At 40.6% G+C, this 16,926-nt stretch overlaps 1 long non-coding RNA gene across 2 annotated transcripts in view; it reads right to left on the bottom strand.

Moving 5' to 3' along the window:
- Window positions 1-292: 292 nt before the first annotated feature.
- Window positions 293-16,926, bottom strand: part of LOC141571105 (uncharacterized) — a 40,633-nt gene continuing 23,999 nt past the window's right edge. The window contains exons 2-4 of one of the 2 annotated variants that reach the window (XR_012495674.2): window positions 10,210-13,210; window positions 4,797-4,844; window positions 293-4,081 (exon numbers count right to left, since the gene is read on the bottom strand). This is a non-coding gene — a long non-coding RNA (uncharacterized LOC141571105). The remainder of the gene's footprint in view (window positions 4,082-4,796; window positions 4,845-10,209; window positions 13,211-16,926) is intronic. The other variant, XR_012495675.2, reaches the window with a different exon arrangement.

The raw sequence follows: 16,926 nt of genomic DNA on the forward strand, positions 1-16,926 counted from the left end.
CTTGCCACCACCCAAGACACGCTTCATATGTAAGTTTTCCTTAATAAACTCTGTTCTGGAGTGGCCTGCCTCTTTCTTTAGTCTTTCCCTGCCCTCCACATACAGAGGTAGCTTTTCAGTCTTGGGACTTTTCCCTTGGTCTGTGTGTACAAACATTGTCTCAATGAACCCACAGAATTTTATAATGAAAAGCGATTTACAGATGGTTTGGTTTAACCACACTCTTAGGGGACTGGAAAATACAAGTTGAAGAGTTTTAGATAGAATTTGACTGTTAATTATTAATGATTCACACAGTCAGGCCATCTGACCATAACTGTGGGTCTTTTATACTCCCCTGCTAAGTATTTATATTGTAATGTAGTATGTGTTGTTGGGGAGAAAAATTTTTCCTTTACCCTTATAAGTTCTTTGGCTGGTCTAATAATCAAATTGACATAAGACATATATACAGGAGAAAAACAAATTTAATCACGTATGTGAGCCTGTTAACCTAAAAATAAGAGGCCAAAGTGAGAGGCAACTGCATTTATTTGAGATAAAAAAAAACAGAGCTAATCAGGAAGTACTGATTTCAGGCAGAAACCCAAATAGTAGTCCAACTAGGAGACCAAGACAATGGGTATTGATGAGAACGGGCAGGGGAACAATTACATCAATAGAAGGAAGGCATTTCTATTGGTGCAGATAAGCGAACATAATGACACTAGTTCTAAAGAAAGTTTTTAATTTTCAGTCCGATAGTCATCAGTCTGCTGTTCATGATATCTGCTTTCTTGTTATCCTTGCAAACAGTTCTTTGGGACCCATGTTGCTTTCAGCCCAGTCCAAAGGTTACTTTGTCTTGTTTTAATGTTCTAAAGGTTTAGGAGTGAGGCATGCAAGGCGGTTTCTCTGTGATGGTAGTTCTGACTCCATTTTAAAATGGTTCCTTTTTTTTTTTACAAGTGCCATAAAAATATGAGACTCAAGGGCCAGTCAGGCAGTTGAGACTTATATGCCAACCTGAGCTAAGGAATGGGATGGGGGCCTGAGGTTTCAAAGGAGAGACAGGTAATTATAGAACAATAAGAAAAGCAGATACTTGCCCTGCCGTACAGATTGGACTTTCAGATGAAAAGTCATCTCTGGTAATAGCTCTTTTTCTGGGCCAGTCCTCACCCTCCAACTAAATACCTCTAGGTAATGAAGGGAGAGGTAAAAATTTTTCTTGAATCTGCTGGGTCTTGATTGTCTTCAGGTCAAAATAAACCACATGCCAAAGTGGGACATCTTGGGGAGTCTCATTAGAACCCCTTCAAGTGTATGTGTGTGTCATGAGTGTACACATGCATGCAAGTGTTGTGTAAGTGCATATGCACATGTGTATGTTTGTTTATGTGCATAAGTGCGTGTGCATGAATGTATGTGTGTTTTGTGTGTGCACATGTGCATATGTGTAACTGTGGATGTGTGCCTATGTGTAAATGTATGTGGGCATACTAGGTTGGTGCAAAAGTCATTGCGGTTTTTGCAACTGTTTTTAACCTTTTAATCCACAATGACTTTTGCACCAACCTACTATATGTGTATAAGTGTGTGTTTGTATAGGAGTGTACGCATGTGTGTATGTCTGTGTGTTTGTGTACGTGTGTATTATGTATAAATGTGTGTTTGTGTTTGTGCATGTGTATGTGTGTGTTGTGCGTATTGTGTGTAAGTGTATGTGTGATGTGTGTATTGTGTATAAGTGCTTGTTTGTGCAAGTGTATGTGTGTTGTGTGTATTGTGCATAAGTGTGTTTGTGTGTGAATGTGTGTGGGGTGTATACTGTGTATAAGTATGTGTGTGATGTGTGCATGTGTGTGTGGTGTGTGTATTGTGTATAAATGTGTGTGTGAATGTGTGTGGGGTGTGTGCTGACTATAAATGTGTGTGTGATGTGTGTATTGTGTATAAGTGTGTGTGGTGTGTGTATTGTGTATAAGTGTGTGTGGTGTATGTACTGTGTAAAGTGTGTGTGAGGTGTGCATATTGTGTATAAGTATGTGTTTGTGTGTGTCTCTGCTTCATGAGGGGAGGGAGTCTCAGGACATAAAGAGAATCTGTTCTTCTGTCCAGGAGCGTTGATTCTCACTGATTCAGCCATGAGCACCCACTTCCCACAAGCAAGGTGACTAACAGAGCCTCAGGAGAACATTCTTCTCCCCCCACCTTCATGCCCTATCCCGGCCCCATGTGAGCCCCACGGTTCTACAGAGTCCTCAGATTGAGTCACAGCCAGCACCCCTCATATTCTTTCTGTCTCCCAAGAAGGGAAGGTCAGTCACCCTAGAAGGAGGTCACCACGGACTCCTCTAGATCACGTGACTCTGACCAACACTCGTGTGGGAAGAAGAAGCCAGGAATTTACTGCTGACAGTCCTGCGCCTTCCTGCCTCTGCACTGGAAGTCAGCAAAACACAGCCCTCGGTGCCGGATCCCCTGGGCTCGGCAGTGGGCTTCACTTTGTCGGCAATTTGATGCAATGAGAGTTTTTATCCCATTGGCTATTTTTTCTAACATACGTGTATTTTAATGTAACTGAAACCATACAAAACGTATACTTTTGTACCTTGTTTTCTTTTAACTTAATACTATGACAGCTATTTTTTTTTATGTTATTAGAAGCTCTTTAGAAACATCAGTTTTAATGGCTGCATAACATTACCACGGTGTTGTCATATCCCAATTGACTTAACCTCCCGACCACAAAACACTCAGGATTTCCACTATTACAAATAAAGCTGGGAGAAACATCCTTATGCTCATTTTTTCTGTATGCTGGATTGAACATGACACATTTACTTGGATTTTGTCACTTGCAATTAAAATCCAAGGAGTGAAGGATTTCTTGCAGAGCAAAAAAATTGCATTTGTGTTGTTCTCTGTAGGATTTTCATATTTCCCAGGGAACATTTTTATTTATTAACTGTTGACATAACTTAAATATATTTTAATACAGTTTTTGCTTTTAGAATATCACTCTTTGAGCAAGTATGAAAAGAAAATTCAATCTTTCCACCATCGTGAGAGACAAAAATCATTATTTATAGTTATTGATAGTTTAGAAAACTTTCAGTTTCAAAACTCACTTTTTTATAATGCCATACAAAATTTTAGGATTACTTTCAAATCCAGGGAATGCTTATCAAGTTGCATTTTTTTCATATATAAGTTGTAGGGTTTTCTGACATGTGGAGTTCTGTTATCTAGTGACTTATTTTAAATGCTCATTAACTGCCAATATTTGTGGACCAGTGTATTATGGTCGATGTCTTTCTCCATCTGGTTTGATGTCCTGAGTGTCTGTGCAAACATCTCTCACTGGGAAGGCCGTCTTACTGGTGTTCTGGTCTCTTCTCTTTGCCTGGCTCCCCTGCCATCTGGCCCAGAGTTCCCCGTTCTCCTACCTCTAAATATTGCTGCACCAGGGAGCCAGCCATCCAGCCAGCTCCCTGCCCACCTTGGTATTGGGAAATTACTGGAAGACCTTATCAGTCAACACAGGCCATCAATAGTGAAGACCCCCACTGAAGACCTTCTCTGATGCAGAGAACACCCAACACCAGGGTAAAACTGCAAAACCTGTTATTTACCTTTGTAGAATGTTCTGATTTGTGCATTTATCCAGTTGCTTTCTCCTGGTAACGTTGAACTTTTCCCTCCATAAACTCTTTTTTTTTGTTTTGTTTTTTTTAAGATTTTATTGGGGAAAGGAGTACAGGAGTTTATTGGGGAACAATGTGCACTTCCAGGCCTTTTTTTTTTTTTTTCCAAGTCAAGTTGTTGTCCTTTCAATCTTAATTGTGGACGGCGCAGCTCAGCTCCAGGTCCAGTTGCCATTTCTAGTTGCAGGGGGCACAGCCCACCATCCCTTGCGGGACTCGAGGAATCAAACTGGCAACCTTGTGGTTGAGAGCCCACTGTGACCCATGTAGGAATCGAACCGGTAGCCTTCGGAGTTAGGAGCATGGAGCTCTAACTGCCTGAGCCACCGGGCCAGCACCCCTCCATAAACTCTTGATTGGATTGTCTTTCATCATTTCGGCAAGAATGCTGTCTTGAAAATAAGAAATAAAAATGAATTTTACTTCTCTCTGCCCCCAAAGCTGTAGCAGACCGCTGTTTTCCCATAGAGAGTATGTCTTACTGACTGTGAACCCTGAGAAACACTGCTGGGTGCCAGTAGTTCCCACACTTTGGGAATTTCATGGAATAGTAAAATTGCGTAAAGAACATTTTAGTTCTTTAGTTCAGACTGACACTCTGTTTTGCAAAGTAAGACCACTTACAAACAGTGACAACTATCAAACATTGTCACCAGTCATCCCACACAATTCTTAAAAACATTGTAAAGCCAAAAGAAGAAGAGGAAGAAGAAAAAGGGGGAGGAGGAGGAAGAGGAAGAGGAAGGAAGGAAGAAAGGAAGGAAGGAAGGAAGGAAGGAAGGAAGGAAGGAAGGAAGGAAGGAAAGAAGGAAGAAAGAAAATTAGAAAAGTTTTAATATTATAATAATGGACATTTCTTTCCATTGAATAATGTAATCTTGCGGGGGGGGGGGGGGGAATCACCCAGTGGTGCTTGTTTTTCTTCATTTCATCAAACTAGTGAAAGTTATAGGTAGTGTGGCTTTAAATTTTATTGTCGTGTTTTGTTTACCCAGAAGCCTTTGCTATTTGCTGTGTGTAGAAGCGTGGGGAAAGCCCCACCCGCCCCTTCCCATGAAACATTTTGTGACCATGTTGATTTCATCCACTGAAAATTGTAAAACTCACCTACTTTCCATAGACAGGGCCACGCTTTAGGAAGCACCATAATTCTGGCTGCACTCGAAACAAGACCACATGATCTCAGCGTTAGGAGGAAACATGGAAGTCATGCAGTTTGGGGACAGCATGACCCCACCATAAAATACAAGAGTCAGTCGATCTCTTCTTGAATAGTCCCAGGATAGAGACTTGGAAAAGCAGATTTTAATTCAAAAGTATGCTGACCCTTGCCACCTGAACTTCCCATCCTTGGTCTATCTTCTACGTTACACAGAAATCTTGATATTCACCCACAATAGCCACTTAAATATTTTTTAAAACAGTTATGCTGCTTGGTGATTATTTTCATTTCCTAAAGACATGTACAGTAAAAGATAAGATGATCTTGAGTCAGGAAGCACATCCTAGGTGCCCACCCCAGCTTCTCAGGAGCTTTTGGAATTTGGAAGGACACTTGTCTTTCTCTGAAAAGCCTAAATGTTTATTGAAAGCCAGGAGCTCAAAAGTCCTTTTTGAAATTAAAGACTGAACATTTTACTCTTTTTCACTTCATTTCCCCTTTAATAATCCTAACACTTCCCAAAGCAATCAGTACCTCTGGCTGAATCAAGGGAGGATTGCATATAAGAAAGTCAACAAGAAATGAACACAATCACTCCAAAAATACTATCCTCATCACATTTGATATTAAGGGGCTGAGAGGAGCCGGGAATGAGGAATTAATATTTAATGGGTACAGAGTTTCACTTTGAGATGATGAAAATTTTCTAGACGTGGATGGTGGTGATTGGTGCAGAACACTGAATGTACTAAATCAAAATGGTTAAAATTATTAATTTTGTTGGGTATATTTTACCACAATTTTTTAAAAAATTAAGTTTGCTTCTCAGTGAGCCTGTGAGTATGGGAAGTTCTCTTGCCATAAGAAAAAAAGTTGGAAACTATGGAAATGGGTGTTTTTAGGATGCCAATAGTGACATCTTGGGAGACTAGTGGAAGTACAAGGCATGTCCAGCTACCTGATACTACTTTAAGTGTGACAAACTAATCTTGATTTGCTGCCTGCCCACATTGTCTTCAGTCGTGAGCTCTGAGTAAGCAGGGGTAGAGTGCTCTGTCTGTCTTACATGCAGCAGCATATTACCTGTCCAGCCCATGCAAATAGTTGTGCACTTTGTAGATTGCCCAAAGGTACTTGGAGGAGGGGTGGTTGGGGCCCATGTTTCAAACTGCATTCACCTCAAGTCATGTGTTCATGGTTTTTCACCTGTACAGGTGATTGTTGGTACTAAGCCCTGACTATTCTAAAACTACTACTTGTAATAGCCTCGATGGGATTTGTGCTCAGACTGTTTAGATCCCTGTGAATTCACTGAACATTCCACTATGCTAATTATGGGGCATCAACTAAGGACTGTTTCCCTGTGCTACAGAAATGTACAGAAATCAGGGCGGAGGAGAGTGGGGTGTGGAAAGGGAGTTCACCAGTTCAGACACAAGGACCCAAAGCCTGATGTGGCAAAAATATCTTAACCCATTAGGGAGACTTTGGCATTCTCTTTCTTATATTTGTCAACCTTGATCTTTATTAGTGTCTGAGTAGGGCTAGAAGTTAAGGCAAGTCCACTGGAATCATAGGACTAACTTAACGAGAAACTGTAAACTTAAATTCTCCCGATTTCATCAACCTTCTGCCATTTCCTTCCACTTCCCTATTAGATTTATTCATGACTCTAACCTGATTCTGGGGCTTAATTACTCTCCCACACAGTCAAGAACTCTCATAATCTTTTATTCTTCTTAAAATAAATCTGACTGGGACACCACCTATGCAAAATCTACTCTCTTTCATTCTTCAAGGAACCACTCCTCCTCCCCCATGATTGTGCAAGGATCCTAAGGTCATATGGGTCATCTGTGCTTGCCACGCCCTTGGTCATCCCAAGATGTGTGGCCTGACCTTCATGCCAAGCCTGCTCATGGGAATCTTCCAGAGCCTACCCTCTCTAAAACCAGCCACACAAGACATGAATGCAAGTAAGCCATGCCCTCAGCCACTTGCAGAAACCCTCTGACCCTCTCATAGTCTTGGGGAAAATTCTTTTCCCCTTTTCCTCCAACTCCACTAAGCAATGGACACTACATTCCTTGATGACGTTGACCTTATATGAAGGGTTCAGACTGGGCCCTATGATTTAGAAACCTTTTTCTCTCTCTTCAAAGGTTGGCTTTCAGGACTATTGTGGACTCGGGAATTCTATTTGGAATGTCAAATACTGAAGGTTGACGCTTGACATTTTTGCATTCCTGTTGTTAAAATCATGATTGTCTGTGAGACAAGGATGGCTCTGGCTGTAGAGGGAAAATGTCCCTATAAATGGAACACCAAAAAAAAAAAAAAAAAAAGAAAAAGAAAGAACTAATATTTTTTTTAAAAAGTCACTCCCTTGTATCATATACACCACAGTTCTGCAGGTGATTAGAGGGCATCCTTCAGTATCTGAATAAATTATTCCCTCACCCCAATCATTACCACCTCAGGACCTGCTCCAGAAGAAATAACTCAGAGATGGGAAAATATTCTGTTAGGGGAAGAGTGGACGTGGTTCCTGCAGGGAAAACATAGGATTTCCCCCATAAGTCAGTGGAGCATCACAGAGCACAGAAGCCCTTTTGAGAAATGTTCAAATGGAGACAGTGGCAAAGGGTTAGGGACAGTGCCTACGACCATGACCTTATGTGGGGCCACTGGGAAGGATGTGGGCTCTCGGTTGCTGTTCCCCTGGGAAAGGTCGTATTTAGCATAAATCATTAACTGTTGTCCTCTTGCAATTCTTTTTAATGACTTTTAATGACCATCGACCTTCAATCCTGGGTCTGGTATGGCCCTGCAGTGCTGCGTGCCTGCTTGTCTGGAGTTACACCACCTCAGATCAAGTCCTGGCTTCCTGGCTTTGTTCCCCCAAACGCTCTAGGCTTCAGTTTATTCATCTGTGATATGAGGATAAGGGTTATGATGGTGATTAAACGCCATAACCCAAAGCAGAGTGTATAGGAGTGAGCAATACATTCCAAGTTGTTTACTGGTAAAGGCCACAGGAAGTAGAATGGGAATTTGGAGGCACTTTTCTCCCATTTTGTTTACCTATACTTTCTAAGTTTTTCATAATGATCACTTGTTTGTTTTTTAACTACCAAGAAATAATAAGTAACAGAAGAAACTGCTGGAAGGAAAATGGCCAAAGTCCTTCTGAGAATCCTTGAAAACAGCCATGATCAAGTTATTCACTGAAAGCTCTAATGGAGGGAAAACAAACAAGATAGCTGATGCCCTTTGTGTCCCATCCCCAGACGCAGGACGTAAGAAATGGGTGACGTTATTGCTCATGAGCCAGGAAACTGGTTTGCTTAATTGTTCCATTAGGTAATTAAACATTTCCATCCTCTCTATTTTACAACAAGCCAATGCCTTTTTCATTATATTACAAATAGTCAGGACTCAGAGACTGAAATTTTAAGGCAGAGCTCACTCATGTCTGCTGGCAAGTCCAGTTTGCCAGGACAAATTGGAGAGTCAGTCCACTAGAAGCCAAGGAAGTTGTATTTTCTTTTCTTATTCTTTTTCTGAGGATATGCAAGAGAAGAGGGCAGAGAACACCAGCTTCCCATGGCCACTGCTCAGCAAGGTTCACCAAGGCAAGGCGTGGATGCAGCAGTGCATTTTGTCAGAGATCCTGCACATCGTTGACCTACTTCAGTGCTTCCGGCACATTTGGGGGCTCAACAACCAAGAAAAAGTAGCAGAGAAAGCACTAACAGTTGAAGTTGGTTTGGTTGAGAAACTCAAAGGACACAGTCGTTCTTTACAGTTACATCAAACCATGAGAACAGAGCACACATGAGGCATCGTGTTGCAATGAATCCAGGTGAGTGTCTGTGGCCTCCTGTCCCTCATCTTCTGTCCATCTCTGCTTGTTCTAAGACCTCAGGTTCCTGGCCTTCCCCAGACCTCAAGGGCTTGTCCCATACCTGGTTATTTTTCTGTGTTGCCTGACAATTCTAAAATCACTGTTATCTCATAAGGTATGACTCACCCAGGGGTGTTTTGACGGTATAAGGACACTCTCAAATTCCAAAAACATCATTAAGAATAATAACAGTAGCAGTATATAACTTACCCTTTATAATCCTTGCAATACCCCACATAGGTAGGCATTTTTATCCTCCTTTTAAAATAAGAAAGTGGAGGTTCTATGAGGTAAAGCATCTTACTCAAGGTTACATGGCTGCTAAGAGAGAGAACCAAGATTTGAACCCCAAACTAATTAATTCCAAATCAGTGGCCTTAATAACTACATACTTATTTATTGTCTGTCTTTGCCTGACAACCATTGTATTTACCAATTACCTGATTAAATAGGTCCTATGAACTTTTTAATTGTAAATCCTAAGCTGCTTCTCAACATAAGACTCCATGTCCTAAGTCACACCAATAGTCGGGATTCCAGAGAAGGGCAAGCTGCCTCCTTTCTCCGAGAAGCACTTCCCTCTTGAAGACATTGTCTATGGAGCATCAAGGCCACTTGGGGTCTTTTAAAGACAATCAGGAAAGAGAGTCACTAAGTCTGACTTTCTGAAGGTATTTCTAATAAGGAAGAATTCAATGCCATCCATATATTATTGATAATTCTAGAAAGGTATTTGAATATTTATTTTAGCCACTCAGTGCAGAACTGCTGAATCACTAGGGATCCTAAGGAGAGGGGTCAGATGGAGGCTGACGGAAGTGGGAGGAAGGCTCAGCAGTGGCCCTGCACATGCTGTGTGAGCGTGCTGAGAAGGCCCCACTTGAATGTACCAGGCAGCTTCAGACAGCAGGGTCTGATCCCTCAGACCCTGCATCACAGGAGGAAGGATGTGGCTACCCTCCCTCAGGTCACAGCTGTTATTAATCAAGTTGGAAGTTCAAGATGCATTCCTGCCCCTTACTCCAACTGAACACCCACAAGGAGAGTGGTCTTAGCTTGTCCTGAAACTAGAAGACAGTTCAGTCAAATGCTTTCTCCCATTTCAATATTTGCTAAAATGCTAGCCCATCCCCCACCTAATGAGGAATTATTGCAGTTCATCCAAGGACATTAGTACTGTTTTCTACATAAGCTGCATACGATTCCTGTAGAAATGTGATTATATGGGAACGTAACTAAAGGGATGAGATGAGACATGTTTGTGTGATGAGTGTCCCAGTGACTGCTTTGGGCAAATTTGGGCTGGCCATGTGGTTGCAATTTCTCTATCTAAACAAGGAAAGCCTTCTTGTCACTGTCCAAAGTAGGAATGAGTAGTAATCATCAGCCTCCTACCGAAACTGTCCAGTAACTAGAATGATTCTAGTAGATGATGTCAGCGTTACACTTACCATGAGCTCACTGCTACAGTGCTGTGTGATTGCAAGTAGTTTCTGTTACCATAGCTCCTTCAAGTGTGGGAGATCTTATCCAAAGCAGGCAAAAAAGAAGGTTCTAAGAAATAAAGAAAACCAACACCAGTGCCTCTGTGGGAGGAGCCTGGAAATAGCAACAGGGACCACCCATGGGCTAGCACCCGTTAAGTGATCATGAGTTGCTCTGGGCAGGTCAACAATGGGTTCCATTTCTTTAGGCTCTAGGTTTAGATAATGACCTTGATTCTTCCCTCCCAGGTTTAGTCTCGGTGTCATAATGCTCACTGAGTCATTGAGATCTTCTGGTGTTGCAGTATTCTCCTTCCAGAAGCTGACAAGCCCCAAAGGGCTTGTTTTGGCAGGTGGCAGAACAGCTAATAGCATGTGTTTATCTCTAGGTTCCAAAAACATCTCGCCTTGCTCCAGTGTCAGACTCCACTGAAGCACAGCCTAGTGGCTAATTCAGGCCTCCAGGGTGGAGCAACCAGCTCTTCCAGCTCTGGAGCTAACATCCTCAAGGATTGTTTTCTAATTCCTCCATGAGTAATAGGGTCAACATGCCAACCCTGCTGGCTGAGGACTCTTTGTGACAGCTGAGAGGCAGTCAGCTTCTGAGACACTTCAGCTGGGCAGATACTGCAGAGCAAGACCAACGCGCTCTCTCTCTCCTCTCATCTTTCATCTCTCTATCTCTCTCTGTTGGGGAAGGAGGGCCCCTCTCAGTAGTTTCTCTCACATGCTCCATTAGGGAAATCCTCAAGGACGAGGCAAGGTCTAAACCCACAGTGAAAAATCTGAGCTCTTCCAAGGAGCACCTCATGTCCATCCTGCAATATTCAAAACTAGAACCTGGACAAATGTTGGCATCCATAGGCAGGAAGTGAGTACTATCATGAGAGGGAGAATCTTCCCAGGGGAGGGAAGCAAATAGCGAGGGGTAGAGGGAGATGGGAATAATAAACCAAAGATCAGAGACCAAAAAGTTCCACAGTATTAGCTTGCTGTTCTTTTCTCCAGTCAAAAAGAATATGTGAACAAAAAAGGAGCTATATAAAAAACCTGACCAGCTGGGGGTTGGGGGCATATAGATGGCTTTACAAACTTTGTGATTGAAAGTGAGTACACAGGATAGTCTGATCATAAATTCCTAACTGGACAGGTCATGGCAAGTAGTCACATCCCAGGCCTCTAGCTTCCTTAGCAAAGGTCAATCGTTACCTTAAATGAGTCCTGTCCACTGTTTTTATTGCATCTGTTAAAATATACCTTTGAAATGTCCAAGTAATTTTTTTCCCAGACCCTTTGATGGCACAACCGCTGGCACAAACCACCAGAGCAGACCACAAAACTCCTCATTTTTACTTTGTTGTCCATTTCTATGCACTATAAATGTTAAATGTTAACTATCCCATACCTACCAATGTAAAAGAAGTATGTGTCTCTCCATTTTGCTTTTTATCCAATCCTAGACATTTCCCTGCTCTGCTTTCTCCCACCTCCCTAATCTACTCTCAATAGATTTCACGTAACTTTTCTTACATTGTATCCTCTGATAATACGTGTATAAAATACGCTTTAAAACTGCCATTCTCCAGAGCATTTTCTCAATCCATTGAGATTTTGCTTCTGAGCATATTCTCAAAACTTTGGCTCAGGTACTCATAAAACTTTTCTATAGGTTGGATGTTCTTTCACCAACATTTACTTGGTGTAGTCAGCAGAATTCCAAAGAAGGACAGCCACGACCACCCTGCAGACCAGTATTAGGTACCAGCAGTGGCCCACTGTGCCCCACCAGCTCCCCCTTCCTATTGGGTGAGTTTTCTCTTGGAATCCCACCTCCCTCACTTAAGGTAGGAGGTCTTGACTTTATTTGAGCTATTCTTAGAAAATCCTCAAGGTGGCACTAAAGGATAAGGGTTGAGATAACCCAGGACTAGGAGAAAAAAAATGGGCAGTTGTTCACAGGATAGAAAAGATCGAGTGTTTTTCATAATAAAGGCCCGTAGGACCTGACTGCCTTCCATTTACCTATCCTTTCCTTTTGAAAAAAATTCAACCTCAACTCATATCCCGTGGTTACAGTATTTCCCCATCCTAATGGTCCACCATTTCAACAAGACAATGTCAATACTGGGACTTCCTAATGCTGTGAGGCACTATCTGACCAAAAGGTTGGCTATCAATGCATCCTTTGGATTGATTTATGACCAAAATGGAGAACTGTGACTGAAAGGGGGGATATGTATCAAGTCTGACAAGCTCAGTGACCTAAAGTAACCCTCACAGAGAAATCTGATCATAAATTCCTAACTTGTCAGGTCATGGAAGCTAGTCAGGTAGCAAAGGTCTATAAGTTCCTTAGTAAAAGATATATCTTTGCCTTAAGCAAGCCCTGTCCATTGTTCTCGTGCATCTAGGTTAACACACCTTTGTCATGCCAGAATAATCCTCTTTTCTAGACCACCTTAGAGGTGTAACCACCCTCAAGGGAGCATTTTCTCAGTCCCCTGATCTTGCTTCAAGGCATGTCCTCTTTTTTGCCCCAATAAAGGCTGACAAACCCATAAAATTTTCTGTTGGTTTGGATGCTCTTGTGTTGACAGGGTCTAGGAAAGAATATACAGTTTCCATATAGATACAACAGGGAGAACAGTATAACAATAAATCAGTTTTATCCTCTATTACTATTCTGTCTTAGGACAGCTCATTCATAAAAAGATATATATTCCAACAAAGTACTACAACAATAACTACAGATATTACCATCAAAACACAAAGAGAAAGAGTTTAAGGTACATAACATTAGGTCTTTATAAAGAGTTTTAAAGTCCAAACTTTTAGCAGGTCATAATAATAAACGAAAGATCAGAGACCAGAATCTTGGAATAACTAGCTGATTACTCAGATGTCATCTTCTTCTTGTCCTTGGAGCTTTCCTTGGTTCTTTGACAAAGAAACTTCTACACACTCAAGTCTATTTGGAAACAGAAAAAGTAAATAAAAATAAAACCTTGTTAAGAAAGACTCTTTCTGGGTATAAATAATTGAAGATGTTTTAGATTCTGTTTATCTGTTTACTTGCAGGGTTAGAGATAATAAATGCTCTGCTCGGGGCTAAAGTTGGAATTGATGCTAAAAGGAAATATGGTAAAAGGAGGATCAGCAGTTTTCTCCCTCGAGCTTTTTTTGTTTAATTAATTTTTCACCTTTTGACCGACATCACCCATTTATCTCAGTCCTCCCTCCTGCCTCTGGCAACCACCAATCCCATTCTCCATTTCTATGAGCTTGTTTTGTTTTGGTTTTTAGAATCCACATATAAGAGAGATCATACAATATTTGTTTTTCTTTGTCTCACTGATTTATTTCACTTAGCATAATGCTCTCAAGGTCCATCTATGTTGTTGCAAATGGCAAGATTTCACTATTGTTTATGGCTGAATAATACCCCATTATGTAATATATTTACAGCAGTTTCTTTATCGATTCACATTGATGGACACTTAGGTTGTTTATCTTGACTGTTGTAATACTGCAGTGAACATGGAGGCTCAGATATCTTTTTGAGTTAGTGTTTTCATTTTCTTCTGATAAATACCCAGAAGTGGGATTGCTGAATTTTATGATAGTTAGTTGTCTTTTTAATTTTCTGAGAAACATTTATACTGTTTTCCATAGTGGCTGCACCAATTTACAATCCCATCAAGGGTGCACAAGTGTTCCCTTTTCTCTATATCCTTGTCCACACTTGTTATTTCTTGTTTTTTTTCTTTGTTTTTATAATAGCCATCCTAATAGGTATGAGTTCAATGTCATTGTGGTTTTGATTTACATTTCCCTGATGACTAATGATGTAGAGCAGTTTTCCATGGACCTGTTGACAATATGTATGTCTTCTTTGGAAAAATATCTGCTGAGATCTTCTGCCTATTTTTTAATCGGATTGTGTTTTTGCTGTTGAGCTGTAGGAGCTCTTTATACAGTTTGGATATTAACCCCTTATCCAATATATGATTTGCAAATATTTTCACCCATACAGTAGGTTACCTTTTCATTTTGTTGATGATTTCCTTTGCTGTGCAGAAGCTTTTTAGTGTGACATAGTTGTAGCCCCATTTGTTTATTTTTGCTTTTGTTGCTTTTGGTGACACATTCAAAAAATATCACCGAGATCTATGTCAGAGAGATTACCATCTATGTTTTCTTCTAGGATTTTTATGGTTTCAGGTCTTACGTTTAAGTCTTTAATTCATTTTGAGTTATTTTTTTGTGTACAGCATGAGAGAGTAGTTCAGTTTCATTCTTTTGCATGTAGTTATCCAGTTTTTCCAATATCATTTATTGAAGAGACTGTCCTTTCCCCATTATATAGTCTTGGCTCCTTTGTAATAAATTAATTGACTACATATGCGTGGGTTTATTTCTGGGCTCTCTGTTCTGTTACAATGGCCTGTGTGTCTGTTTTTTCTGCCAATAAAAGGTACATGGGATTTCTTTGTGTTATTTCTTACAACTGCGTGTGAATCTGTAATTATCTCAAAATAAAAATTTAATTTTTAAAAACCTTATTTGAATGTTGGGGGATGCTATGGTGAACAATGGTTATTTTTTTTTGCTACCAGCATCCATTTCTTCTTGTCTTGATAGGAGCAATCTATTTCTTTCGGGGAACTTGTTTCTTGTCATTGCATGCAATCATGGTAGGGCTATAATTAAGGTCTCTTGCCCTGCTCTAAACAAGGGATAAGACATTGGAAGACATTGTCTTTCAGACATTTGAATCTTGAGTGAGATGCAAGGATGGAAGAGACAGTTTAAATCTATTCATTCCAGCACCTGAGTCCTGCATGAATATTTCCTGCTACTTTGATGCTGCTTTGAAACAATTATGATATCCATTTCTCCAGTTTTGCCATTAACTCTGTAACCATCCCAATTCCTTCCCCAAAATTTGTTTAAGAAAACTAATTCAATTGGTGTGAGTTATCTGTCATTTGCTATTCAAAGAGATCTCACAATCATTTGAGTTATTAATTACTCAGGTTTTATCCAGTCAGTTTTCTTATTTTTTACATAGACTAAATTAGAGTTCCCCAATTTCAATTTTAGATCATTGGGAAGGGCAGCAAGTGTTCAGAAACTCTCTCAGGTAGTAGTTACTGTGAAAAGTAAATGCAGTGATATATTTAAATTATTTAACAATACCTAACATATTCTAAGTTGTTGACAAATGCTAACAAGGTGATGATGATGATACTGATGATGGTTTCCTGAATTATAGAATTTCTGAATCAAAAGTTCCAAGTAATTTGTTTTGTTGTTGTTGCTGATAAAGTGAAACCAAGTAGAGTGATTATTTTCATAAGTAGATCATGTAATTTTCTGGTCATCTGAATGCAGATAACAATGCTAACAGGTTATAAGCATTTTTTCTTCTCAGTAATTCAGACATTTTCTGCACTTATTTGTCTATTAATTTATTCATAAAATTCTTCCTTCATGTATAGTATAGAAGAAAACTTCACCTGCTCTACTGAAGGAGGGAATCAAGAGGACATGACCGCCGGTTGACCCTTGAGATGGCACTCAGAGGTTCCTCACCCCTTCCTTTGCCCTTGGAATGTTTGCTCTGCCCATCATTCCCACAGTGGGAGCTTTTCCAAGTATGGGGCCTGAGAGAGTAAGGAATTGTTGAAATCAACTAGACGCTGTAAGTGACTAAACCCAGTTAAGGCCTTTATATAAACTTTTGAGATCTGATGGGCGTGTGCAGAGATCTACTTGTCTTGTGGCCACAAAGACAAACCTCATATATAAGTTCCCTTGCTTATTAAACCTGCCACCTACCAATCTGGAGTGGTCTGCCTCTTTCTTTGGTCTCTCCCTGTCCTCTGTGTATGGGGACCAGTTTCAGATTTCAAGAAGGAAGGTCCGAACGTTGCTAACCGACATGCCCTAGTTGAATTACCACAGATTATTAGTTGGGGAAACATAAAAAAAACAAAAAAAAACAAAAAACAGAAAACATAGACATAAATATTTCACCTTAGTATTCTCATTTCTAAAACGACCAGATTGAGAGCAACTGCATACATGGTTATACTTTGTAAATTAGAAAAATGTTCAAATCTAAGGCAATTAAAAGTCATCATTTGGCTCTGCTGCCCACATTTTTAATGCAGCATGCATCTTACTTATTAATCAAGCACCTACTGACCCAGTCATTGGGATAGTGGAGTCAGTGGTATATAAGACATGAACATGACTTTCAGGAGCACAGCCTACTAAGAATTGCCAAAAGAATTTTTTTATAAAACATTGTAACAGGTATTCGGATAGCTTTAATGTCCAGGGGCTATGGAAGCACAAAGAGGAAATCCATTTACTGGCATTTGACAGGGGCTTTAAGGGATGAGCAGAATTTCTCAAACCAGACATTTAAAGAGTAAGAATGGGAAGGAAGAGCATTCCAGGTGGAAGGAACAGCTTGGGCAAAGGCACAGAGGCACAGGAGAACTCAACAGAGCACCATAAAATAGACAGCACAGCATGCCTGGAGTGGAGCATTCGTGGGGGAGAGTGAGAGATGAGCCTGGAACGGCCATTTAGGGCCATCTGTGAGGGTGCAGAGAAATGAAGGCCATGATGATGATGGTGCACCATCAGAATGGGGTAAAAGAAAAATGAGCC

This window comes from Rhinolophus sinicus, chromosome 16, assembly GCF_057876585.1.
Source record: "Rhinolophus sinicus isolate RSI-liver-muscle chromosome 16, RSI-T2T, whole genome shotgun sequence".
In the NCBI taxonomy this organism is placed as follows: Eukaryota; Metazoa; Chordata; class Mammalia; order Chiroptera; family Rhinolophidae; genus Rhinolophus; species Rhinolophus sinicus.